This window comes from Ranitomeya variabilis, chromosome 2 (assembly GCF_051348905.1).
Source record: "Ranitomeya variabilis isolate aRanVar5 chromosome 2, aRanVar5.hap1, whole genome shotgun sequence".
Classification (NCBI taxonomy): Eukaryota; Metazoa; Chordata; class Amphibia; order Anura; family Dendrobatidae; genus Ranitomeya; species Ranitomeya variabilis.
The window spans coordinates 612,807,373-612,834,520 of NC_135233.1; positions in this window are offsets into that span (position 1 = coordinate 612,807,373).

Sequence of the window (27,148 nt, forward strand, 5' to 3'; positions counted from 1 at the left end):
TAAGGGATCAGCTGACGCCGCATAGTCTGAAGCGGGTGTAAGAAACCAAGCGAGAGGCGAACATATGTACTGCACCAGGCCATGAATCCCAGCCCCGCAGTGTTTTAACAATGTTAAGACACTGCGGGGCTGGGATTCATGGTCATCGCAAACCGCACCGGCCGACATTACATGATGTCAGAGGATAGGCAGCGCTAACAGCGCAAGGCCAAGGGATAACACGACAGCGCAGACTCCTGTGCAACAAATAACGATGCTCAGGAGGCCGCGCCAAGCACCAAGGTGGCATTTTTGCCAGCTGTACTGCGTCTCTTTACGAAGGGAACTCACGCCTCAAAATCAGTTTGACTGTGTAAGGGCCTAAATGTTATACGTGTTCCTTTCAGCGTGTGCAAGGAGCAAAATTAAAAGAGCAACCTTTGACTTGTGCAGCATTACTGCTGCATAAGCTGTGGCTCTTCTACTTTGTAACACCTGAGTGGGGGTTAAAGGTTTACTTTAAAATTGGTTCAATTAGGCTTCGGCCTACACTCTGCTCCCCCTGCAGAGCCCTGGCTCCAACACCGCCAGTTGGGGCCCGGTACTGCTAGCTGCACAGAGAAAAACACCAGCCAATGTGTCAGTGGGGTTCAGCACAGCCAGCTGTTCCCCTGCTGTGTAGCCGGCAACGTGTCCTGCGACCGCCACGCAGGCACAACAGACCCAAAGCTGCCGCCACTGCAGGCTTCGGCCTACACTCCCCTCCCCCTTGCTCCTCCTCCTGCTCCTGCTGACCCCGGGCTCTAACACCGCCAGTTGGGGCCCAGTACTGCTAGCTGCACAGAGAAAAACACCAGCCAATGTGTCAGTGGGGTTCAGCACCACCAGCTGTTCCCCTGCTGTGTAGCCGGCAACGTGTCCTGCGACCGCCACGCAGGCACAACAGACCCAAAGCTGCCGCCACTGCAGGCTTCGGCCTACACTCCCCTCCCCCTTGCTCCTCCTCCTGCTCCTCCTCCTGCTGACCCCGGGCTCTAACACCGCCAGTTGGGGCCCGGTACTGCTAGCTGCACAGAGAAAAACACCAGCCAATGTGTCAGTGGGGTCCAGCACCGCCAGCTGTTCCCCTGCTGTGCAGCCGGCATCGTGTCCTGCAAAAGCCACGCAGACACAAGAACTGAAATTGAAGGGAACCTGTCCCCCCTCCCCCAGGCGTTTGTACGTTTTACAGCCACCTCGTACAGCGGTAATGCTGCATGTGTGCAAGGTGGCTCATAAACGTATTCTCCTCGCACATGTGGAACTGAAAACACGTCTAAAATGTGTCCTCTGTGTGACCATTTAACCGTCCCGGTGGTGTGACTTTCCTTTGTAATGACACGCTGCAACCCCCTTGGTAGCGCTGCCCGTCTTCTGGCATCATTCTTTGGCTGCCTGCGCCTCTGCGGCCGCCCTGACCCACACAACGCCCCTCGGTGTCTTATTTATTGGGACTGCGAGGGTGTGATTGATGGGCATGAGCAGTGCATATCTTCGCCTGTTGTCACTCATCTCCTTCCGCCTTCTTCAGACTGTGCGGCTTCATGGCCGTGGCATGCGATAAGGGATCAGCTGACGCCGCACAGTCTGAAGCGGGTGTAAGGACCCGAGTGCGAGAGGCGAACATATGTGCTGCGCCAGGCCATGAATCCCAGCCCCGCAGTGTTTTAACAATGTTAAGACACTGCGGGGCTGGGATTCATGGTCATCGCGAACCGCACCGGCCGACATTAAATGAGGTCAGAAGATGGGCAGCGCTAACAGCGCTAGGCCGGGGGATAACACGACAGCGCAGACTCCTGTACAGCAAATAACAACGCTCAGGAGGCTGCACCCAGCACCAAGGTGGGATTCTTGACATCTGTGCTGCGTCTCATTACAAAGGGAACTCGCGCCTCCAACACAGTTTGACTGTATAAAGGGCTAAATGTTATACGTGTTTCATTCGGCGTGTGCAAGGAGCAAAATTAAAAGAGCAACCTTTGACTTGTGCGGCACTACTGCTGCATAAGCTGTGGCTCTTCTAGTTTGTAACCCCTGAGGGGGGGTTAAAGGTTACCTTTGAAATCGGTTCAATTAGGCTTCGGCCTACACTCTGCTCCACCGGCAGAGCCCGGGCTCCAACAACGCTAGTTGCTGTCTGGAAGTGCTGGCTGCACAGAGCCAAACACCTCGCCAATGTGTCAGTGGGGTTCAGCACCGCCAGCTGTTCCCCTGCTGTGTAGCCGGCAACGTGTCCTGCGACCGCCACGCAGGCACAACAGACCCAAAGCTGCCGCCACTGCAGGCTTCGGCCTACACTCCCCTCCCCCTTGCTCCTCCTCCTGCTCCTCCTCCTGCTGACCCCGGGCTCTAACACCGCCAGTTGGGGCCCGGTACTGCTAGCTGCACAGAGAAAAACACCAGCCAATGTGTCAGTGGGGTCCAGCACCGCCAGCTGTTCCCCTGCTGTGCAGCCGGCATCGTGTCCTGCAAAAGCCACGCAGACACAAGAACTGAAATTGAAGGGAACCTGTCCCCCCTCCCCCAGGCGTTTGTACGTTTTACAGCCACCTCGTACAGCGGTAATGCTGCATGTGTGCAAGGTGGCTCATAAACGTATTCTCCTCGCACATGTGGAACTGAAAACACGTCTAAAATGTGTCCTCTGTGTGACCATTTAACCGTCCCGGTGGTGTGACTTTCCTTTGTAATGACACGCTGCAACCCCCTTGGTAGCGCTGCCCGTCTTCTGGCATCATTCTTTGGCTGCCTGCGCCTCTGCGGCCGCCCTGACCCACACAACGCCCCTCGGTGTCTTATTTATTGGGACTGCGAGGGTGTGATTGATGGGCATGAGCAGTGCATATCTTCGCCTGTTGTCACTCATCTCCTTCCGCCTTCTTCAGACTGTGCGGCTTCATGGCCGTGGCATGCGATAAGGGATCAGCTGACGCCGCACAGTCTGAAGCGGGTGTAAGGACCCGAGTGCGAGAGGCGAACATATGTGCTGCGCCAGGCCATGAATCCCAGCCCCGCAGTGTTTTAACAATGTTAAGACACTGCGGGGCTGGGATTCATGGTCATCGCGAACCGCACCGGTCGACATTAAATGAGGTCAGAAGATGGGCAGCGCTAACAGCGCTAGGCCGGGGAATAACACGACAGCGCAGACTCCTGTACAGCAAATAACAACGCTCAGGAGGCTGCACCCAGCACCAAGGTGGGATTCTTGACATCTGTGCTGCGTCTCATTACAAAGGGAACTCGCGCCTCCAACACAGTTTGACTGTATAAAGGGCTAAATGTTATACGTGTTTCATTCGGCGTGTGCAAGGAGCAAAATTAAAAGAGCAACCTTTGACTTGTGCGGCACTACTGCTGCATAAGCTGTGGCTCTTCTAGTTTGTAACCCCTGAGGGGGGTTAAAGGTTACCTTTGAAATCGGTTCAATTAGGCTTCGGCCTACACTCTGCTCCACCGGCAGAGCCCGGGCTCCAACAACGCTAGTTGCTGTCCGGAAGTGCTGGCTGCACAGAGCCAAACACCTCGCCAATGTGTCAGTGGGGTTCAGCACCGCCAGCTGTTCCCCTGCTGTGTAGCCGGCAACGTGTCCTGCGACCGCCACGCAGGCACAACAGACCCAAAGCTGCCGCCACTGCAGGCTTCGGCCTACACTCCCCTCCCCCTTGCTCCTCCTCCTGCTCCTCCTCCTGCTGACCCCGGGCTCTAACACCGCCAGTTGGGGCCCGGTACTGCTAGCTGCACAGAGAAAAACACCAGCCAATGTGTCAGTGGGGTTCAGCACCGCCAGCTGTTCCCCTGCTGTGCAGCCGGCATCGTGTCCTGCAAAAGCCACGCAGACACTTGCTCTTGTACCTTCTGCTCCCCATCCTGGTTCCAGTACTGTCAGCTGGTTCTGGGCAGAGCCTTTGGCTTAGGTGCCTCCCTCTGGGTATCCGAGTTCCACCAACGTCAGGTGGTCCTTGGTAGTGCTTTCAGGCACGGGTACCTCCTGCTTAGTAACCGGGTTCCAGTAACGTCAGCTGGTCCTCGGTAGTTCCATTGGCTCTTGGACCTTCGGCTACCCATCCGGGTTCCAGCACCGTCAGCTGGTTCTCGGCAGTGTCTTTTGCTCTTGTACCTTCTGCTCCCCATCCTGGTTCCAGTACCGTCAGCTGGTTCCGGGCAGAGCCTTTGGCTTAGGTGCCTCCCTCTGGGTATCCGAGTTCCACCAACGTCAGGTGGTCCTTGGTAGTGCTTTCAGGCACGGGTACCTCCTGCTTAGTAACCGGGTTCCAGTAACGTCAGCTGGTCCTCGGTAGTTCCATTGGCTCTTGGACCTTCGGGTAGCCATCCGAGTTCCAGTTCCATCAGCTGGTTCTCGGCATTTTCTCAGCCTTCTTGTACCTTCTGCTACATTTCCAAGTTCAAGAGACTAAACACGATGACCCGGAAGACCACCCCTAAGATGACGACGACACCAGAGACGACAACCACCGTGATGACGACGACCCTGGAGACGATGACCCTGAAGACCACCCCGATGACGACGACCCCGGAGACGACGACCCTGGAGACGACGACGACCTGGAAGACCGAGAAGCAGAAGAACAAGAGGCTGCAGAACAAAGAGCAGAAGAACATTAAGCATAACACTAAATATCAGAGCAAAAAATATTATCTAAATTATAAGCAGAAGAAGACTAAGCAGTGTATGGGGGTGAGTCCGTTCCTCCTCGTGGTGCCCCTGGATAAAGCCTGATGCTGCAGGCCAAACTGAACGCGGACAAATGTAACTGTTTTGTGACAGGCAGAACGGAAGGTGTAATCTTCAAACTTTTATAGATAACAACTACGGCAATGCCTGTCACAAATAAGAATATGATGAAGAAGTAGAATATGATGAAGATAATAGTAAAATAAAAAGAATATGAACAATGTAACCAAAAAAATAATAGGTAGAAGATGAAGAAGAAGATGAATAAGGTGAAGAAGTTGATGTCAAAGAAGCTGATGATGAGGATAATGAAGAAGAAAGTGTGGGAGAAGTAAAAAAGAAGGTGAAGGGCGTGGAAGTAGTGAAACATCAATATCTGACAAAATAAAAAAAAAATTAACATAGTCAAAATCTTTCTACCGCCGAACGTCATAAAAAAACCCAAAATCCTGCTATTCTATTACATTGGGCTAAACCTCTGTGCCTTTAATGTCTCCGCCACGTCCCCCAATACATCCTACATTATTCTTAGTTGTTTTCCTTCATGTAGAATGAACCTACAAGTTTATAAAGGGTTTATTTTAATTCCGATATTTTCGTCCCATTGACTTGCATTGGGATCGGGTATCGGTATCGGATTAGATCCGATATTTTGACGGTATCGGCCGATACTTTCCGATACCGATACTTTCCGATATCGGAAAGTATCGCTCAACACTAGTTTTGAGATGTCTTGAAGAGTGATTGTCCAGAGAAGAAAAGGTGAGTGTTAACATTTGTCCTGTGTCATGCCAAAAGTAAAGCCTTCTGAGACCATTCATGTGTGGGTGCTTCTCATCCAAGGAGGAGGCTCACTCACAATTTGGCCTAAGATCACTGCCATAAATAAAGAATGAGATCTAAACTTCCAAGGGACCTAACCTTCCAGGAGCCATGTGGTGATCACCATGCTTTTTTATCCAGCATGATGGAGACCATGTCACAAGGTAAAAGTGATAACCATGGCTCAGCACCGCGTCTCAGCCTGCCACCCTATCCGTGCTCTTCATTCTGCTAATGACCTGAGCTTAACATCCTCAATAATCAGAACCTCCCACTCCCGTCTCCAAGACTTTTCACGTGCTGCGCCAATTCTTTGGAATGCACTACCCAGGTTAATACGATTAATCCCCAATCCCTACAGTTTTAAGCGTGCCCTAAAAACGCATTTGTTCGGACTGGCCTACCGCCTCAACGCATTAACCTAACTATCCCTGTGTGGCCCATTCAAAAAAAACCCAAAACAAAACATAATCAGGTTCCTCGCATCATGTTCTCATACACTTTATGCAGTTAATAGCCCTCTGTGTCTGTATTGTTACATATTTAGGCTGTTAACTGGTTCATGCAGCTTTACATGAACACCCGATTCTTACCCTATGGCTGGTCCGAACAACGAAAGCAATTGTTACCATCCACCTCTCGTGTCTCCCCTTTTCCTCATAGTTTGTAAGCTTGCGAGCAGGGCCCTTATTCCTCTTGGTATCTGTTTTGAACAGTGTTTATTGTTATGCTGTAATGTCTATTGTCTGTACAAGTCCCCTCTATAATGTAAAGCGCTGCAGAATATGTTGGCGCTATATAAATAAAATTATTATTATTTTTGCATCTATGGTCAGGATACTCCTCCAATCTCAGTCCCATTGAGAACTTGTGGCCAATTCTCAAAAAGCAACAAACAAAAACCTAATAATTGTGATAAACGTCAAGCACTGGTTAAGCAAGACAAGGCGGTCATCAGTCTGGATTTGGCCAGAAGCCGATATCCAGCTGCCAGGGTGAAGGGCAGAAGTCTTGAAATATAAGAGTCAACACTAGAAATATTGAGTCTTTGCATGAACTTGATGCATTGTCATTAAAAACTTATGGGATTCTTATAATTGTACTTTATTAACCACAGAAACATTAGACTAAAAAAAGCATAAAACGCTGAAGCAGCAAAATGTGAAAAACAAAATTTGCGTTGATGTGGTCCATTGTTTTGATAGGACAAATAATGCTACTAATAACATTTCAAGAGTGCAATTTTTGTAGCATATTTTTCATCCTAAGGCCTTGTCCACATGTTTGTGGATTTTAAGTGTCATATATTTGGAAACTGTCTGCTGGAATACTTTCTACTAGACTCAATAGTTAGAAAGATGATATCGTATTAATATGTAATTCAATGAAAATGGAACAATGTTTCTAATTTGTTTAGTCTGGGTCTATTGGGGTGGTGGATTTTCCAGAGGCTGTACACTACCATGAAAATTCTCCTGTGCATGAGGCAGAAGTGATGCTAGACAAGAGGAAAGAGTGACTGCATAGTTACATTGGTTGAAAAAGATAACGGTCCATCAAGTTCAACCTTTCTCTACCAATTGTGCATTTTGGTCACTAAATTATCTAAAACCCACAATGATATGTGTACTGAGGAAATCATGCAGCCCTCTCTCTCAAGACTCCAAATATGTCACCATGTCATCTCCTTCATTTCCTAGTCACCAGGTCATTCCTCTGAGATTAGTTTTAGTTAGATACCGTAATATTCCAGCCTATTACTTCATTTAAATAATACATATTAAATATGTATATGGCAAAGCCTCAATGTAAGGGTACGCACGGAGTATGAAACGCAGCCTCCCGGAGGGCTTCACAATGCCACTTTTTTATGGTCAGAGTGATAATATGATAAACCTCCCGTGGTCTAATTCCTGTTATTAAATCCTTGTATTTGTATAATTATGTCTTTATTTCTGGTACGTATGATGTTCTAACTCAGCAGGGGTTTGGTGATTATAAGGGAAGACGCCCATTAATAGTCATTAATGGGAATGTTGCAAGAAGAACAGCAATTCTTCCAGAATTATATGAACCAAGAAACTGTAACCAGACTATGGAGTTTCTGATTTGTTCTGGTGTACAGAATATGATTTCCCTTAGAGTTGCATAGTTTTGTCCCATAGTAAAATGAGAGCATGTTACTTTTGATTTATTAGTACAACGTAGCCTACAGATGGGAATGCTGCATCTGCATTTATACTAACCTAAAACAAGTCCAGCGACTCAGATTTTGCCCAAATTAGGAAGGCTTCATACAGTGCGTCCGGAGAGCATTGTTTTTACCACAACTTAAAGGCAGACCTCCAAACTTTTGAAACTCACCGAATCTGAATTTGCCATATTCGGGCCATACTCAAACCCTATTCATGCCGAATGTATGGTTGATGATCGGTTCCGAACATATTCAATAATTTCTACTCCCATTGTCTCTAATGACATTCAGCTGTGTGAGACGAATATTGCAAAGCAATATTTGATGCCGATTGTATTCGTAACCGAATCCGAACAAATTCGCTCAACTCTAAAATGAGGCGCGCTATGCATGTCGTGGGTACACCACGATCCACCCACATTTACCATTTATTTCTACTTTGGGAGAGGTCAGGTGGTAAATCCAGCAGAATGTAGGGGGTAGACCTAAATCCTGGATTATCCGCTCTAGTTGGGACAAGAGATGAGCGGATCGAATCTCTTACCTTCCGGCGTCCCCAGTGCGGCTTATGATTAGCCAGGGCTGGAGCGACATCATCTGTGCATCCTGCTCATCTCTAGTTGGAACCTGTGGATTCATTTTTTGTTCATTCATTTACAGTCAAAGCCGCCAGAACTTTCTCAACTTTATGTAGCTTCTCTATATGACATCTGCCTTTTTTTGTCTGTAAGGCCGTGTCTGCATGTTGCATAAGTGTGTTTTTTTGTTTTCTGCAGCTGTCCACACCAAACTACACAATAACAATCTTCTCTGAATATTGCTGCATTTTTTTAGTATTTTCCCCTTATTTGATGCATTTTTGGTGCAGATGTGAAGCCATGTTATTAATGTGTTGTTTTTTTTATAGTACAGAAAAACTTTGATTCTGCTCTAAAAAAAGTAACTAGTTTTATACATGAGTTTTTTTTTTTAGACTCCACATAAAAGACAAGAGAGAAAAAAAGGACCAAACCTGCACAGCTCAGCCCAGTCTGAAGACCATAGGGGGCACAGTTTTCATGAAATCACATCCTCTTTGCTTGGACAATTAAACACAGCAGAATTTCTGTGCAAAAAAAGCAGCAGAAAAAATGCAGAATTTATGCTTTTATTCTCCCTCTAGAATACAGATACATAGAAATACACTGCCATGTACAATTTATTAGTACAATCTGCCTGTGGAGTCAGAGCCTGCAATGCAGATCAAATAAACAGAATTCTCAATTAGTGATGAGCGAATATACTCGTTACTCGAGATTTCCCGAGCACGCTCAGGGGTCCTCCGAGTATTTTTTAGTGCGCGGAGATTTAGTTTTTCTTGCCGCAGCTGAATGATTTACATATGTTAGCCAGCATAAGTACATGTGGGGGTTGCCTGGTTGCTAGGGAAACCCCACATGTACTTATGCTGGCTAACATGTAAATCATTCAGCTGCGGTGAGAAAAACTAAATCTCCGATCACTAAAAAATACTCGGAGGACACCCGAGCATGCTCGAGAAATCTCGAGTAACGAGTATATTCGCTCATCACTATTCTCAATCTTGCATCACCAGAACCTGTGGCTCATGCCTGTAATAATGAAGGTTGTAAGTTTGATTACTTGGGTGACTCACAAAAAAGAAAAAAATGACATTTTATAATTGCTTTTTATTATTTTAAGCAGTTTTGTAGAAACAAAAAAATCTGACTTTTTCTTCACCTCTACCATACAGGGAACATAGAAATACATTGTTGTATGCAATGAATCTCTAGTGACATGTATAATCTGCTTCTTGGTTCACTGCCTACAATACAGAAAAAGATTACTAAATTCTCCTATCTAGACAGAGCTGCTGTCTGCGAACATGGAAATGTGAGTTCCGTGATCGGGTCTTCCTGAGACTCGGAGAAGCAGTGAATAATATAGTTTAATTTATGAACTGAGCAGAGAGATGTGGCCCTGCCCATTGGGGAGGAGGAGCTATGGAGGGAGTAAGATGTTTGGAGAGAGGCGAGTATGAGAAGTCTGGACAACAGCCCTGATGTGCCAGGACTGGGCCCTCAAATTAGGACAGTCCCGCTGAATCCGGCTAAGAGCTATGCTTAAAGGGAACCTTTTACCACATTTGACCTATCTAAACTATTAATATGGGCATACAGGTTATAGACGGCTGAAAAAAATCATTCCTGTATGCTTCATATCAGATGCTTTGTTGTTGAGAAATCATCTTTTATTACTTTATGTAAATTAATTCTTCCAGGCTCTGAGTGGAAGATAGCTCTGCCTCCAGAGCTTATGTTACTTGAAGCTGGTGTTACCAGTGTGATGTGTGATGGCTATCATTGTGATGTGTGATGACTACTCTCTGCTTTCTTGATCTCTGCAAAGCTGTGTGTGATTATACCTGAAACATCTGCAGGTTCCACCCTAAGGCAGCCAGTATTACAACACAGCAGAGTTCAGAGAGAAGCAAAAAAATGTGTTTGCAAGAAGACAAATTCCAGTTCTCCTGTTTTGTGTTAGTTACTTGTCTCACACTGGTATCTCCCCATTTTATTTAAAATAAGCTCTGGAGGCAGAGTTATCTTCCTGGCAACATCCTCTCCATAGCCTGGAATAGGTAATTTACATAAAGTAATAAAAGATGATTTCTCAAATGTGGTGAAATGTCAAATGCAGTGACAAGACTGCCTTTAACACTAGGACTACTGGACTGGTCACCCCCCTAGAACTACCGAATGGAGACATTTTTACTCCTGGCTTGTTTTCCTTTATTTTTAGAGTTTCTTGCTCCTGGTATTGTTATAACTTTAATTTTATTATTTTTGTTTATTATTAATATATTACATTTGCGGTTTTAAATAAATAATTATATTTTTTCTTATGTGTTTTTATTGTGAGATCCGACAGTAGTGCTTTGGATTTTTTTTTCTGATTTTCGTATTTTTCTACAGGAAATAAAAGTAATCTAAGTAAAACAATAATAATAGATGTATTACAATCATTATTAATTTTGTAAGATCAAATGCATACACAACATGTTGAAAATTAACACACAAGAGAAGATGGTTACATAATACATTGTTAGTTTTCGCTTTGAATTGACTTTTGAATTGCAACTTGGCTGACAAAAGCTATCATCGTGATAAATGCAATTGCATTTGCTTGAAACAATCTGATTTCAAACTGAGAATTTACTTATTTTGTAAGTTTCGAAAATACACAAATAGAAACAACAACAAACTTTTGAAGGTGAGTTGACATAAAATGCGGTAAGTACAAACATGTAAATTCAAAAGAGACAGTAAAATTCTTACTAAAAAGTACATAAGAATTGACAGTCTCACACTGGTATCTCCCCATTTTATGTAAAATAAGCTCTGGAGGCAGAGTTATCTTCTGGGCAACATCCTCTCCATAGCCTGGAAGAGGTCATTTACATAAAGTAATAAAAGATGATTTCTCAAATGTGGTGAAATGTCAAATGCAGTGACAGACTGCCTTTAAGAAAACTTCAGCAAAATAACACTACAGATGCATTGTGTGAACAACCTTTTATCTTGCTTGTTAAAAGATATATTAAAATGCTACCGAAAGTCATTTTAAAGGGGTCTTCTGGGACTTAGACATTACTGACTTATACTTAGAATACACCATCAATGTATAATCAGTGGAAGTTTGAATCCTGTGAATCGGCACTTTAAAAGGGTCATGGTACTCAGGGTAAGGAAAGCCTCCCCTGTCTACAGTTGGCTGTTTCTGGTACTGCAGGGGAGTCACGTCCTTTTTGTACTTAGATTGAAAAACTGCAACAACTACTCTGTTCTTATTTACATTCACAGGGCAGCTGACACAATGTAAGTGTTAAATCCAGGCTAGCACCATCCTGTCTGGGTACACCTTGTCGCGGTGGGGTGACTTTTATGTTTTTTTAATCTAAATAGCGCTAACCGAGTCCCCTGTGTTATTTACATGTACTATTACTGTTTACCTATTTACTTTCTACAGGGTATATGCTCAATTTCCTTTTTTTCCTTGGGTCCTTTCTGAGCAGTGCAGTGACATTACACAGGCTGCCAGAAATTGTGCCTATGAGAGTTGCATATTCCTCACTGCAGTGCAGGGTAATCGCAGATGACATCTGATAGTAAAAGAAACCTTTGCTTTGTCAATTTTTTTCAATTAGATTCTCAAAAGCTGATTAAAAAAACAACCGCAGTTTCTTAAGCTCCATTTAGACAAGTAGATAATTGTGTAAACTAATGACGATATGATTGTAATAACCAATATGTGCTCAATGGCAGACAAGCATTTACAAGTTAAATTAATCATTTGCACAGGACATGTCAAAAGTGAGTACACCCCTCACATTCATGCAAATATACAGTATTATGTCTTTTCATCCTACAACACTGAAGATCTGACACTTTGATACAATGTACAGTAGTCAGTATACAGCTTGTACAACTGTGTAAATGTGGTGCCCTTAAAATAATTGAACAAAGTCACTAATGTCTAAACTGATGGCAACAAAAGTGAGTACACCCCTAAGTGAAAATGGCCAAACTGTGCCCAAAGTGTGAATATTTTGTGTGGCCACCATTATTTTCCAGCATGCCTTACCTCTCTTCGGCATGGAAGTCAGCTGAGCTTCACAGGTGGCCACTGGAATCCTCTTCCACTCCCCCATGACGGTATGATATTTGAGGATGCTCCACAGATGCTCAATAAGGTTTAGTTCTGGAGACAAGCTTTGCCAGTCCAGCAACCTTTACCCTCAGTTTTTTTTTTAGCAAGGAAGTGGTCGTCTTGAAGGTGTTTGGGGTTGTTATCACGTTGGAATACTGCCCTGCGGCCCAATTTCTGAAGGGAGGGGATCATGCACTGCTTCAGTATGTCATATTACATGTTGGCATTCATGGTTCTCTCAATGAACTGTAGCTTCTCACAGCTGGAAGCACTGATGCAGCCCAAACCATGACATTCCCACCACCATGCCTGACTGTAGGAAGGACACTTCCCTTTGTACTCCTCACATGGTTGCTACCAGACACGTTTGACACAATCTGAACAAATACGTTTATATCGGCCTCATGAGACTACAAGACATAGTTCCAGCAAGGCATGTCATTAGTCTGCTTGTCTTTATCAAACTGTTTGCGGGCTTTCTTGTGCATCGTCTTTAGAAGAGGCTTCCTTCTGCGACTACAGCTATGCAAACCAATTTGATGCAGTGTGCGGCATATGGTCTGAGCACTAACAAGCAGACCCCCTACCACTGTACCCTCTGCAGCAATGCCGGCAGCACTCATATGTCTATTCTGAAAATACAACCTCGGGATATGATGCTGAGCACGTGCACTCGTCTTCTGTGATCGTCCATGGTGAAGCCTGTTCCTAGTGGATCCTGTCTCGTTAATCCACTATATGTTCTTTTCCACCATGCTGCAGCTCAGTGTCAGGGTGTTGACAGTCCTCTTATGGCCTCAGCCATCTTTTTGTAGAGCAACAGTTATTTCTTTCAGATCCTCAGAGAGTTCTTTGCCATGAGGTGCCATGATGAACTTCCAGTGATTGGTATGAGAGTGTGTGAGAGCGATAACACCAAATTTACCACACCTGTTCTCCATTCACACCTGAGACCTTGTAACACTAAGGACTCACATGACATCGGGGAGGGAAAATAGCTAATTTGGCCATTTTCACTTAGGGGTGTACTCACTTTTGTTGCCAGAGGTTTAGACATTAATGATGGTCTGTTGAGTTACTTAGAGGGCATCAAATTTACACTGTTGTACGAGCTTTACTCAGACTACTGTACATTGTATCAAAGGGTCAGATCTTCAGTATGGTCCCATGAAAATATATCACAAAAGATTTACAAAAAACGTGGGGGCCATACTCACTTTTGTGATATACTATATTAGCATTTAATCTGTCAATAAAACTTCATCCTCTGTATTCAGATCCCATCATCTACATTTACATTGCACATACGGTATATAAGCTCACAACAATGGCTTTTTTGTACCCGTAAACATTTAATTGTGCAAGACACGAGCATGTTTAGCTGTGACTTTTGGTCACAAAAACCATTAATATTACACAGTTATTGTGTAGAAGGAGTTGTAAGTGTTCAACTCTGAACAATTATTCTACAATAAATCTATATGGAAGTTAAAGGGGTTGTCCGGGACTTCAAAATTGATGGTCTATCCTTCAAATCAATAGGGTGTGGATGTGCAGTACCGGGCCTTGGTAAATATACAGTAGACAGAGCTGTGGAGCTCCATAACTGAGCAGTTGCAGTCGCCACCGACACCAGGAATAGCCTGGTGTCGCACCCCCTCCAATCAGACATTCATGACCTATCCTAAGGAATGGCCATCAGTGTTAAAGTCCCAGACAACCCCTTTAATTCTGTAGTGATGACCAGTATGTCTGCACTTTCTGTTGGGAAAATCGCAGCCACAAAAAAGTAAAAAAATGAAAATTTCTTCTTATATAAATATAATAACAGAACTTTAGCTGCTTCTTTTACTTCTCCATACGCCGTCCCTTCATCTCTACGATGACCTTTCTATAATCTTCCTAGAATTTGTAACAATATACTGTATTATCTATATATCACACAATATTTAGATACAATTTTGACAACAATGAACTAATACCCCTATGGTCCTAAGTGATAATCCATTTTTTACATTATTTTACTTGTCTAATCCCCCAACCCCAAAAGTATGTTCTACACTATGGTGCGGGTCTATTCCTATAGAGAGGTCACACTGGCTCCCTCTATATAGTCTGCTACTTAATGTAAATGTGCAGTTACAAGAGCTTAGCAGAGAGTGATGTCCCAGTCATCCTGTGAATACAATACCAAAATCTATATTCATTATTTGATAACAGAGAAAACAGGAAACAGTAAATTATTTTTCCTGAGATTGAATGTTAATGCAGCCCTGGCCAACAACCTTCCAAGGAGGAAGAGTAATGCTTCAAAGAGGTGAACAGGACAGAAACAGGTTCATAACAGAACACAAAGAGGAGAATTTCCTTTCTGTATCCGCACAAAAAAAGATACATATCAACCATTGATCCATCCGCGCCAGGCTGGGAGATTTCATATGGATAAATTGTAACATAGTACATGATGATAAAGTACCTTCAAGGGACATTATACTGAAAAATTACTTTGAGCCATGAGGGTTCTCTATCAGTAATGTCATTTCTTTAACCCAATACAATCTTGTTAAAAGTTGTATTGTAACATATATATGAAAGAATTAAATAAATCTACATATAATGCTGCAACACCTTGAACAGACATGTAGAGAGATGCTGTTGTGAGACCATCCATTGTTTACAAATCATAGCTAAACTTTTAAAACTATTCATATGCTGTAGCTCCATAGAGCAATGTTGATCAGTGGTGGTCTAAGAATGTAGACCCCCAAAGATCACCTCATTACTAGAGATGGGCGGACACCTGAATGTTGAGCCGAAAAGTTATAAAAAGTTCAGGTTCGGGTACCTAAACAGTACCCGGCCCCCATTCATGTGAATAGGGGGCCCGAACATGTGCATGACAGTGTGGCAAACGGCACTTCTGATCGGCAGTAAAATCATCACCACCGGACAGACAGCCACGGTTCCCACGTTGTCAAAAGACAGCATAAACGCGCAGCTGTGATTGGAGGTATAAAGTTTACCTCCGGTCACTGGTGCCAGCTGATGGGCCTACTGCTCCCAACACCTGACACCTGCTGCTAATAACAGTGAGAGCAGGAGCGGCTGACAGGAGTATTCACCATCCAGCCCCTGCGCTGTAAATAAATAATTAAAAAAAAACTGGAGTGGGTTCCCCTATATTTTTGATAACCAGCCAGGAAAAACTCACAGCTGGGGGCTGCAACTCTCAGCTGTCAGCTTCAGCAAGGCTGGTTATCAAAAATAGAGGGGACCACATGCCATATTTTTAAAATTATTTAAATAAATAATTTAAAAAATGGCATGGGGTCTCCCCCATTTTTGACTACCAGCCAAGCTAAAGCAGACAGCTGGGGTCTGTTATTCTCAGGCTGGTAAGGGGCCATGGATATTGCTCCCCCAGCCTTATAATAGCAGCACTCAGCCGCCCAGTAAATGCGCATCGTTTAGATGCACCAATTCTGGAGCTTTACCCGGGCTCTTCCCACTCTACTTGCCCTGTAGCAGTGGCAAGAGGGGTTCATATTTGTAGGGTTGATGTCACCTTTGTATTGTCAGGTGACATCAAGCCCTACAAATTACTAATGGAGAGGCATAGGATAAGACACCTATTCATCACTAACCCTATAGTTATATGGTAAATAAAGATACAGCAAGAATAGTCTTTTATTTGAAAGAAAACAAAACACTTTTATTTTTTATTTAAAAATACCAAACACAGTTATACTCATCGAACGCCTAATTCCACTGAATCCCTCATCACCTGTAAGAAAACAAAAATAAAAAACAATAGTAACCTTCACAAGTTCGTCGTTCTGTCCGATGCCTTAAACGATGTCTGGTGGATAAACCGTTTTCAACCTGGATGGCGCCAAGATGCAACCGTCCAAACTGAGAACCACTGGTGAATGAGCTGCTGTTCATAGAGAATTTCACTGCAGTGAATTTGAACTGCGGTGACCTTGACTCGGCACCGTGAGACATTCTCACGGTGCTAGCGGGGATCTCACCAGTTCAAACAGGCTGGGAGTGCAACCTCAGTGACCAGCAGTAACCTCGATGATGTCACCACTAGTCACTGATGCTGTGCTCACAGCAGCTCATTCACCTGTGGTTCTCAGCCTGGACGGTCGCATTTTAGCACAGTCCAGGTTGAAAACTGTTTATCTCCCAGATGTGGATTACGGTGTGCAACAGCACGACGGGCAGTTGAGGGATATTGTTATTTTTTATTTTTGTTGTACTACAGGAAACGATGGATTCAGTGGAATTATGCAATTAGCAGTAGTCCCATCAGCTGACACCAGTGACCTGAAGTAAGCTTTATACCCCCGATCACAGCTGCGTGCTCACGCTGTCTTTTGACAGCATGGGAACTACAGCTCTCTGACCGGCGGTGATGATTTTACCGCCAATCAGAAGCTGTGTTTGTCGCGCTGTTAATCACATGTCAGCGCGACAAACACCCGGTGTTCAGTGGGTGAACCTGAACAGTAACACGGACATCTTGCTGAAGTCTGTGTTCGTGCCCGAACAGTAGGTGTTTGGTACGAACCCCGAACTTTACTGTTTGGGTACGCTCATCTCTACTCATGACCTTGTAACAGGTCATCTTTAAGACATATATTTGCAACTATTTCTATATATTTTCAATATTTCTAAATGTCTGATTAAGGTGTCTCCTTCTCTGGACTTTATTTGCAAGAGAAAAATGGTCTATGTTTTTGGATAACATAGCAGATGGGGGTCTTGTTAATCCACCATTGGTCCTTAAGATTTGGATTTATTCCATACACATCTGGCTTAAAGGGAGTGGAGGTACTCTGTGCACCCTTGGTGTGACCAAACTGTACAATGCATCTTCCCACCTACTTGTTTTCCACCTCTCTCTGCTCTTCTCAGGCTCCTGTAAAGTTAGGGAGAAGTGTAAAAACATGGAAAAAGTGGGTGGGAAGTTGTACTGAACTATTTGGCCACACCAGGGGTGCCCTGAGCCCATGTGCTTGGTGTGAACAGTCATATTGAGCAGACAATCTTCCTTTTTACTGATAATAGACAATACTGTGCAGAAATTTTAGGCAAGTGTGGGAAAAATATACTACAAAGTATTTAGTGTTTCAACGTACATATGAAACTGACGATTATTATCAACAGTTTGGAATAACTGGTTACTCTTAATCCTAGAAAATCCCTGACTGTGAAAGTTTACCTAGAAGAATTAATTTGAAGACAAGGGGCGGTCACCAAATATTGATGCGATTTAGATTTCGTTCCCTTTGCATTTTGTAAAGGGATAAAAATAAACTAATAACTCATCTATTGTTTTTAAAGCTTCTTACTTTGCATCATTTTTCCACATTTTACGTTTCCACAGTACCATAAATTCTATAATATAATATCTAAACAATGAGGTCATGTAATAGAAAGCATGATAGGAATAGTCAACATGTAAATTTGTGCTTGTCAGAAAGTGTAATTTATAGGGGAAACATGATGTGAACAGTTTACCATAGTTGGGTCTGGTGGGATTTGGCCATTCTGATTATGATACAAGTAGTAATCACACCTATGAATGGGATTGTGTTTAAGGTGATTGCTGTCTAAAAATGGTTGATATGAATGGCACCTTGCTGTGATAGTTTTTGATATAAGGACTTTAGAAACACGTGACTGAATTTTTGCCACCTGAGTAGCTGACGGTCCACATACCTTTTACTCTGGGTGCTCAGTGACAGGATGTGAGCCCACTTGTGACCCCTATACTTAGATGATTTCACTAGACAGCTTTCCACAAAGATGAGGCAAATGTGTCTTCACCATGGCAAGAGATGAAACGGCAGCGGCCACTAGTTGCGAATGTTTTGTGAAGGCTTTCAAATAACCTTCTAAATTTTCTTCTGCTTACAAGAAGAAAAAAAAATGAATATTTTTACATTGTGGATTCAGTCAGGCGGAGGACATGACTTGTGTAATCTTAATAAATCAGAGCATTCCCGTGTGGCAGAATCAACAGGGGTATAGTGAAGGGCAGTGCTGCATGTTGACCCAACCAAGAGCTTATCGAGAAATGATGTCCTGTTAAACAGACTCCCGTAGAGAAGCTCTGCATTTCCCCTGACAAATTGTAAGTGCCCCTGACTGCAACATTCCTAACAAAATAGGGCTGATTTAGAAGTGCACAAACTACCCATTATCTTGCTGCATAAAAAGGCCATTTAAAGGAAAGCCTTAAGACTCTGGTCCCCAGGAAGCAGCCTTTCTGAAAAATTATCCCCATCTGAAGCCACCAGTGCTGCTAACTGTTCTTGAAAAAATTCCTCATTTAAAGGGAGAAAGGAAAATGTTAAATTAACTCGGCTACAAATATGTTTTTATTTTCTCCCACAATTGCTTAAAATTGTCTTGAATCAAAACCGCATGAATATAATGAATCTCCAGCTTTCTCCCTGAAAGACGTTGACAAATATTTCAGAAAACGTCCCGTTCTTCTGTGAAAATATCCAATTTTAACACAGTGTTTATTTGAAATCTTTGACGTCCGGATCAAATAAAGCTTCGTTCTTTGTGCCGGCATCATTAGTCTGTGTGTTATACAGTGGAGGATTTATATATGAAATACATTCACTCACATTTGTGTATACTGATATATACACAATATTACATACATTCATAAAGGTGCAATGAAAAAAAAATAGGCCAAGTCTCTGAGGAATGATTGAAGCGCAATAATTGGCGAGGGCATCCCGAACATGTTAAATATATATTATTTTGTTTGAAATATGGTAGCACTTAAAGAGCAATATTTATATACGCGGTGATGAATGGAAGAAAGGCTCATTTGATTGTACATCTAAATCTGCTCTGCGAACAGCTGATTTTCCAAATTCTATATTTATCATTACGGGAGCGTTCAGTGTATCTTCCTTCTCCTATGGGATTATATTATAGTTATTTTGTTATGTGTGTTCTCTAAAGATTCACCCATCTTATTACAGCCTCTCTTTAAAGACAGCCACATTCTCTAGGACATTATGCTAATACTTTTCATTTTTAAAAGCTTTGGTGGCGGCTGCTTGGTGCAAGACAAACATATATATGCGAATCCGATGAGAGGGAATTCCTCTTCTCATATACTCATATTTATGTACTGGGGGGCTGAGACAATGGCAAACGTAGAGTCGTCTTTCACCTCTAGATCTTTCTCTGTTTTAAGGGGAAACTACAATGATAATTCAATAATGCAGCTTGATACATGTGACACATGTTGCTCTCTATTTCAGTAGATACTTTACATAATCATTGTTACAAAAATTATATATTCACATATATTACACACGCACACATATATATTCAAGAAGGTTCACTAAACTTATGTGTCTGACATCAAAAAGTTGCAAAATAAAACTTGTCAGAAAGAAAGGATAAAAAATTGAAAATAATGGCAAGATATGATCAATGAAACTTGCTGTTCAGTTTGAAAAACAAAAAAGAAAATCAGACTTACCTGTGAAAAATTAGTAAATAGACTCCTCTTTCTCGCCTTCTCAGTGATCACACAACTATAATCAGCCTAGGAATTGTGGCTCTGATGATTATAATCGCTCCTATCACACAGGGAGCCTGGCACTGCCGTCGGCTTACCAGTTTCTTAGTACAAAGTTTTCAGTTTATTATTTCTCACATCACAATATATAGCCTAATTTCAAAGATGATAAAATAAAAAAAGACACATACACTCACTACAGACACAACGCACAGTCATGACAAAAACTACATATGCCCTCTTTGAATTCTGTAATTTTAATGTCTCAGGATATAAAAAACATCCAGTACTTAGAAGGTCATAAATTAAGTAAATGCAGCCTCAGATGAACAACTCGTGAACAATTACACCATAGAAAAAGATAGAACAAATATGGCTTGTTGGGTAGGGTTGCCAGGGGGAAAAAAAGAAACATTGCATTACTAAAGTTTGCAAAGTTTCATCTGAACAAACCACAGGACTTCAGAACTATGTGCTTTGAGACCAAAGTGGAGATGTTTGGCCATAATGCCCTGGGCCATGTTTGGTGAGAACCATACATGGCATTTTACCACAAACACCTCATAGCAAGTGTGATCGGTGATGATTTGGGTTTATTGTGCAGCCACAAGTCCTGAACATATCACAGTCATGGAGTCAACCATGAAATTCTCTGTACATCGAAGTATTCTAGACAAGAGCCAAATGTGAGACCATCAGTGCTAAAGTTTGGCTGAAACTTGGTTGTGCAACAGAAGAATGATCCCAAACACAGCAGCAAATTTATCTAATAATGACTAAAGAAAGGAATCAAGATGTTGCAATGGCCCAGCCACAGTCCAGACCTCAACCCAATTGAAATGCGATGGTGTGACCTTAAGAGAACTGTGCAAAATCAAGTGTACGCAAACCTCAATGAACTGAAGCAACATTGTAAAGATGAGTTGGCCAAGATACCTCCAGAACATTGTGAGAATGATAAAGTCATGCAGAAAACTATTACTTCAAGTTGCTGATAAACGTGATGCTACAAGTTATTCTATTGACGGAGGGTACTTAATTTTTCACACACTGCTTCTGCATTTTGTCTTAAGTTTTGTGTTGTTCATGTGAGGTTGTATTTACTAATTCATGACCTTCTAAAGCACCAGATGACTTTTTGATTACATCCGGATATGTAAATCCATAGGATTCAAATATACTTAGTTGTTCTTATGACTGGGCATGCACCCACAAACACACTGACTTTATGCATACTAGTTTATGCGCACTCATATATAAATATATATATATACACACACACATATTACAGTAGCTGTATTTAATTGGAAATAAAAAATAATTTAATTGTAGTGCTGCCCCCTTCAATACTTCTGCCTAATTGTGACATCACAACCAGAATTATGATAATTGGAACCCAATGGTGTAAGATTAGCTTTTACCAAATCTGCCTCTGTCCAAAAAACACCTAAACTGGTGATCGCTGGTGAAGGCTCAGTTCCAACATGTTCTTGGTTGGGGTGATTAGAAGTATAAAGCTAAAAAAAAGGGTATAACAGCACCCAGAGAAAGAATAATGGGGTTGACTTACTCCATTTCTCCACCAGTAATTCTACAAATCTGCCACTGAAATACATTATATTTGGAGAATTCCTGGTGGGGTGTCCATGAAGTAACAACTGGATAATCATCTTCAATGTGCTTTGATTGACTATTTGACCCTGAGGGGGATATGTGATCTAGGAAAGCAGTAATAGCCCCATACATATTAGATATCTGAACATTGTCTGTCAAACAACTATCTCACTCTGCTATGCTGAATACTCCTCTGTAGTGGCTCATCTCAGCTCCAAACAGAAAGATCCTTCTCTCCCACAACATCATCCGTCGGCAGGAGGGAGAGGAATCAGGAGGCTGATGTCGCCGGTATGTTTTTTTCTTCTAAGGGCTAATCGTTTGCTTTACTCTTTGTATCACATACAATGTGTATTTAGTCTAGAGAGGGAGAGAGAGTTGTAGGAGCAGGGAGAGTGACAGAATCTAGTCTGTAGACAGGAATTAGGGCTGTGCAGTCCCTTGCAAAATATAGCTGCAGCACTTTATTTTTTTTGTGTGTGAAAAAACTGATTATACTGTATTATGTGCTTTGTGGTACTTTTTGGTGTTATATAACACAAAAAAAGTGTTGACATTTTTTTCTGGAATAAATTACTCACCCATAGAGTATTCCGTGGCCTGGGGTACATTTTTATGATATCTAACACTGAAAAAAAGCATTAAAAAATGCTTCTGGGTTACATTTCTCACCCATACAGTGTTCAGTTGTCTGGGGATTATTTTTGTTATGTTTAACAATACAAAAAAGAGGAAAAAAGTTTTCCGGGTTAAATTTCTCAGCCATACAATATTCTGTGATCTGAGGTGATATATATCACTACAAAAAGCGTTAACATTTTTTGCTCTGTTAAATTACTCACCCATACAGTATGCCATAGTCTGGGGTACATTACAGCTATCACTCTAAAAATGTGTTTAAAAATTGTTCTGGTTTAAATTTCTCAGACATACAGTATTCTGTTGTCGGGGGTACATTTCTGTGATAAATAACACTTAAAAAAAACATACTTTTTTTGCTGGGTTACATTTATCAGTTATAGAGTATTCCGTGGTCTGGGGCACATTTTTGTGATCTATAACACTCCAAAAAAGCATTTAAAAAATTTGCTGAGTTAAATGTCTCACTCAAACACTATTCCATGGTCTGGAGTACATTTATGTGGTATATAACACTCCAAAAAAAGTATTATTCTTTTGTTGTATTCAATTAGTCATCGATACAGTGTAACATACTTTGTGAGCGACAAAGATGGCAGAACCATGCGGACTCCCTTGGGACTGATCGTAGTAATATTGGAGCCAGAGGAAACTGACTCAACAGCAGAGATGGCAGGAGCCAGTGGTCCAGATCTGGAGGATTTCTTGGAACCACCAAGGCTCAAACCCAGGTCACATTCTTTATCCACTGGGGGTTTTGCGGACTGCGGATGCGGGAGTCCGGATCCAGGAACTGGTGAGCGAACTGCAGGGCCTAGGCTGGTCAGAAAAGACAAGGAGGTGTGCCAGGACCAAATCTGGAGAAATGTTCTCGGGCCCCCTAGCTGCAAGGCACCAAGAGTTGCCATCCTGGGGAGGTTGGTAGTTACTTACGACCATCAGCGAGAAAGGGGGTCTATTGAAGAGTTTGGGACCAGTCATCACATCTTTTTCAACCATTGGGCAGTAGAGATGGATCACTTGCCTCGAAGGCTGTGGGAGCTGGTGGCTGGAGCCAGGATCACATTCCTCAAAATGGAGAGGCAACATTGCTGATATGCAGTGCGTGTGATCCCAGAAGAAAAGGACCAGGATGAACCTTATAGAGAGGCAACATCGCTGATATGCAGTGTGTGTGATTCCAGAAGGAAAGGACCAGGATGAACGCTTCTTGAGGAATGTTTTTTTCCATCCATTTCAACATTTTCACTGCCCCCCAGACCTCTTTGTAGGGTCTGCCAGAAAAATGACTGGATTTTGTAGGGTTTGCCAGAAAAATTACTGGATTTACCATTGACTCCCATTATACTCGTTACTCGAAACAAGCATTTGATCATTAGGAATTGCTTGATTTGAGTAACCAGCATCCGAGCATTTTAGTGCTCACTCATCTCTAGTTATTATTGGATGACTTTGATATTTTAGGAGAGTGATACAATTGCTATTACTATTAAGAATTGTTAACACTACAAGCAAGCAGAAGAGTTACAATACAGGTGATCACAATATCTTGCATTCAGCTAGAAGCCTGAGGTTTCTTGCCTATTTCCGGCCTGGAAGGGAAGCAGCCACAGGGCTTTTCTTTCACTGCTTCAGGCAGAGAAAAAGTTGCGAAATTCTGGAGAATCGATTTTAGTGTAAACGAGAGCAGGAAACATATCCCTCAAGGACGAGGGAGGAGGGATAAAAATGCAGACTGCTACACACTAGCAATGAAATACCAACCCAGAGGACAAGCACTGTAATCCCATCAATGATGTACCAAAGCCATGATGGCTACCAGCCTGTGAATACCCACAGACCTCAATCCATTTTTATTTTATTCACACTGCAGTGTAATATTTCCTACCTCCCCTTAGCACCACACATACAGTGTACTTGAAAACAAAAATCTATAATATTGATCTTGCAATGTCACCACAATTATTCTTTTGAAACAGCCATTGAAAACAAATTACATTTGCTCTGCCTTTTCATCCGATCGCTTGGCGTGAGCAATGCTCAGTGTAGCCTCTAGCATTTTCGGCCCCCGGTGCCATATTACTAAAGACAACAGAAAATAAAGGCAACTTAGAGATACTTAAAGTGTTCCTACCCTTTCCACACGCTGGAGGTGACTATTTGGGGATTGAATTGAAATGCTGTTTCTCATCTAAAGGGCATCTCTAAGGTTTTATAAATAATGGGGCATTGGAGCTGTTCATAGTTCCAAATGTAAAGCCTATACAGGTGTGAACTGCAGCTTAAAAGAGTAGGGGAGTGCTGGATAAATAGTATACTGAATGAATCCATGGATCACTGTGAACACATAGCACCCAGAGAACAACTGTATAGGCGACCATCCACTCATGTAACCGGAGTCCCTGAGTCCTCAGTGTATACTACGAAGTGGAGTGATGTTTCCATCATTTATAAATCCTGCTATAGAGGAGTGGTCTCCTCAAGACAGAAGCCGGGTGATTATCTGACCACCCCCTGCCAACATGTGGCTTCAACAGGAAATATGTATATGGCCATAGAAATATCAGTATGGCCTGAAGTAGGGGACTGAGACATGTCTCTCTAACAAGGGCAGGGGTCCTGTGTGGGGAACCAATCCCAGTCTCCCCTCTAAATTAAAAAAAGGTTTTCCATTTAAAAGCCGTTAAATCTATTTAAAAATAAGGAAATCATTCTTGCTCCTTTACCTCAATGCTGTTGCCACCAGTGTATGTTGACACAGCTGCAGCAGTGAAATTGTGCCTTCAGCAGAGGACCACTGCAGCCAATCACTGGTCTCAGGGGTCATATGCTGTCTACATAGGCATGACAACAAAAGCCAGTGATGTCACCACTGCAGTCAGCAAAGAGCAGGAGCCGCAGCAGAAAGGCATTGTGTAAGTAAACTTGATTTTTTTAATTTCCCAGACCTCACCTTTAGATATTTTTTGTTTTAAAATTGAAAATCCTCTTTAACAGGGCAAAATGTGATGGGTCCTACCTGTTAGGAGTCGAGTTCCCGCCGCTGCACAGGGGGAATCTCAAACCATGTCTGCTGCAGTCTCCCATTCTGCATCGGCCGCAGTGGAGCCTGCTCAGCGAAGACGTCAGTCCCAGCGTCTCACTGAATCGGACACTGTGCAAAGGGTTACTGCTGCCTCTCCAGGCTTTACTATTGTACCCTGCACTGTTCTGCGGCGAGCAGGCTTTTCTGTGACTAAGTCCTGCTTTGCACACACTGAGCATGCCCAGGGCAAGATCTCTCAGTGGAGATCTAGGGTCACATGCTCAGGTACTGCAGCAACTTCCATTGGTCCTTCTTGGAAGGTCCTGTAGGTGCTAGGACTATATAAGGTTTTCATGACCGCACGGCCATGCGCTAGTATCAAATATGTACGAGCTCAGCGCCAGTGTGGTCATGTGTGTGGTCAGGGACCCGGCTGAAATAAGCCCCTAGAATGCTGGCACCTCCGGCGAGGAGTTTTTGTGTGTATGCAGTCAGGGACCCGGCTGAAATAAGCCCCTAGAATGCTGGCACCTCCGGCGAGGAGTTTCTTATGTGTGAATTCAGGGCTGGCTAATAGCCATTAGAATTACGGCTCCACCGGAGAGGAGCAGCGTGTTTGGTTGGGACTGCATGACCACTGTCGGCTCTACTCAGTAGCTGTGTTCCCTGTGAGCTAAACAGGGCACAGCGTTCTCTTTACTATGGGCTCTGTGAAGTAACAGAGTTTGTTTATTCTAATTTACTTCACCGCCTTACTTAGCAGCAGGTTCTTTCCTGCACGGTGGATCCCAGGTTGCGAACGCACCTATCCCATTAATAAATATATTCGGTGCATTCCGCCAACCCTAACACTACCAATATTCATAGATAGTCATAACCTAAAACGTCTTTGGAGCAAGATGGAAAAAAAAAAGATTGTCAAATAAAAATCCGGGAGAGGGCAGAGTATTCAGTCGCATTGTGGTGGTGCAGTGGTCACCAATCTGTGACTCCCTCTTGACGTATGTTTCACGTGTCTTCTGCACCAATGCCTGCTGAAAATAACATAGCACGCCGCTTCCACACGCTTCTCGTCGCTGTATTCACTCTAATGAAAATGAATTAACTTGGTGTTGTAAAATCAGATTTCAGCTTTCCAGCTTTTCAGCTTTGTAAAACCATTTAATGTGCACTTGTTAAAACAGTAAGTGACTCGACCATGCACAAATTAACATTATCCCTTTATTCTGAATGCATAGTTTGAACACAAGTTTATGAATATATTGGAATATAAAATTTGCAGTACTAAAAACATAAACATACAAGAAATGGAAATGTGGAGAAAGTCTGGATGCACAGTGCGCTTGTTACTTTGTCATTATAACTCAGAGGGGACCAACTCTCAAGGCTGCATTTGACATTGAAGGAGGATGTAACCTCCTTTCTACACAATATAAATTGAAGCCATAGCAACATCACAAGACTTTCTGATTTATATCTATATAGATCTTCCAGGAGGCACTATACTAGTAGTATGTGGTAAAAAAAAAAAAGTTACCTCTACTATTCGGGGATTTCTTTTATGAGGATTCGTTAGTGATCTATAAAAATACTCATAATGTTAACATCTACACAAGTTATTTTCTGCATCTGTCTCAAAAACATTAAGCATAGAAAAGTGTGAAGAATATTGGAAATATAATTTCATGCCAATTGTATCCTATGTGGCATGGGATTATAAAACCTCTTCAGTGTACAGCTAACTCAGCAAGGGGATCAAGCCTCAAAGGTCTATGACTGACAGATCTCATACCTTGAGTCAGCTCAGAGCAAAACAAAAGGGTTGCTGCCATGTGGATACCATGCACTCTAAACTGTTTGTTG